Consider the following 2,194-nt stretch of genomic DNA (forward strand, 5'->3'; position numbering starts at 1 on the left):
TCGATCAGCCAAAGAGCCTACGCCGCCAAGATTTTGGAGAGGAGCGACATGACAGGTTGTAATCCTTGTCAAGTACCATTGGCTACACGTCTGAAGCTGAGCAAGAGAAGCGAGGAACCACTAGTTGATGCTACAACGTACAGAAGCATCGTGGGGAGTCTCAGGTATCTGGTCAATACTCGTCCAGATCTTGCTTTTGCAATTGGCTATGTTAGTCGGTTTTTGGAGGAGCCACGAAAGGATCACATGGCAGCTGTGAAGCAAATTCTCCGCTATGTAGCTGGAACCAAGAGCTGGCGTCTCATGTTCGAAAGAAAGAAGAAGAAGGAGGTCCAGCTGACAGGGTTCAGTGATAGTGACTTCGCCGGTGATGTTGATGCTCGAAAGAGCACAACTGGAGTCATTTTCTTCTTAGCCAGCAGCCCCATTACTTGGCAATCGATGAAGCAAAAGGTGGTGGCTCAGTCTAGTTGTGAGGAGTACATTGCGGCTGCCAATGCTGTCTGTCAAGGCTTGTGGCTCGCGGATGCTAGCAGAAATGCAGGGCTCAACCCCAAGCGTACCAACACTGAGGGTGGACAACACATCTGCCATCGCACTGATCAAGAATCCAGTTCTCCATGGGCGCAGCAAACACATTGAAGTAAAGTATCATCTTGTCCGGGAATCAGCAGAGAAGGGACAGATTAGCGTGGATTTTATCAAAAGTGAAGAACAGTTAAGCGACATTTTGACGAAGCCGCTTGGAAAAGGCAAGTTCCATGAGTTTCGCACCAAGATTGGCCTCGTCGATGTCCAACATGAGCACAACAAAGCTCAGGAGGAGATTGTCAAGGTGACCTTTGCACGTGGAAACGTGGACGCATAACTCCACGGTTATGCGGGAATTTCTCCACGTCAACCCATGCGAGCAGAACGTGGGAAAGGAAGTTATTTTAACTTCCGCTTCTGCTCCTCTATTTAAGACGATGTAATTAGTTCTTTTGATGAAATGTTTTCTGAGTTCCAAGAGCCTTTCTTCTTCTTGTGGCATTGGTGCTTGAAGGTGATCTCGCCGGCGACGTCCAACCACGTCGTTTCTCCGACGAGTATCTGACATAGATTTCTTACCCTTCCGGAAAGATAACATAAGAACTGGCTGGGAGTAGGTCGAAGGAACATGTGACTGAATTTGCCCTGTAGGAGCTGTCGCGCTTCTCCACGACCACATTTTCTCGGGCGGGGGGACGCCGACGGTCACGTCAGCCCGCTTGGAACCGGGGTCCTCCCCGCCCTCCCTCCCTCCCTCTTCTACTGCGGTGCTGCCTTCCTCTATCGTCTTGATGCGCGTTGTTCGTCGTCTTGGAGATAAGAGCGTCAGAAAGAGGGGAAAGACCGCAGGAAGCAGAAGCCGTTGAGGGGAAAAAGGGTGTCCTTGACGGCAAGTCAAAAGGGGAGTTGTTTTGACTTATTTCATGGGATGGGATTCTCTCCCAACAGCCGTACCCTCCGGCCCCGCGACTCACCGGCACGCCTTGAGGCGATGTTCGTCCAGGGAAGGACGATCAAGTGTTGTTTAAGACCGCAACTTTCCATTCCCCCCCCCCCAACCGTGTGTCCACTACGTTTGCGCGCCGCCCTTGCTGACCCAGTTAGGGAGTGCATTTTATGACTTGATTTCTTAACTGCAAAGGACTTTAAGGTCGTGCGAGTGTTAGATATGATAGAGATCGTGCTATTTTCTGGTCGTTAGTAAAAGAAGACTACTGGATTCATTTATGGATTGCAGTGTTACATATTTGAACGATAAAATAATGAGTATGTGTACATTGATTGAGATATGCAATAGGACTTCTAATGTTTTATGAACCCAATACCGAGGAATTAGTATGCAGTACCGAGATCTTTAGTAGCGAATTCGTATGTAAATGATGGCCAGAGTTCCAATTTCAGAAGAATTTGGGCACATAATCAATGTGCAATCATCATAAATTGAAATAAAAAAGTCTACAAATATTATGAAGTTCAAAAATCAAAGATGTACCTATTTTTGAATCACTCAAACCAACAGATTGATGACCTCAATTTATTTGATGAACCATGCACTCGGTGATTCTTTTCGTCCAAAGATTGATTTCGGTAATCAGGATTTTTGTGGCCAGGTGGTTGTTTAGAGTTTCATTTATACCTTCACACAAGAAAGCATTTCAAACAT

Source organism: Wolffia australiana, chromosome 19, assembly GCF_029677425.1.
Source record: "Wolffia australiana isolate 7733 chromosome 19, ASM2967742v1".
In the NCBI taxonomy this organism is placed as follows: domain Eukaryota; kingdom Viridiplantae; phylum Streptophyta; class Magnoliopsida; order Alismatales; family Araceae; genus Wolffia; species Wolffia australiana.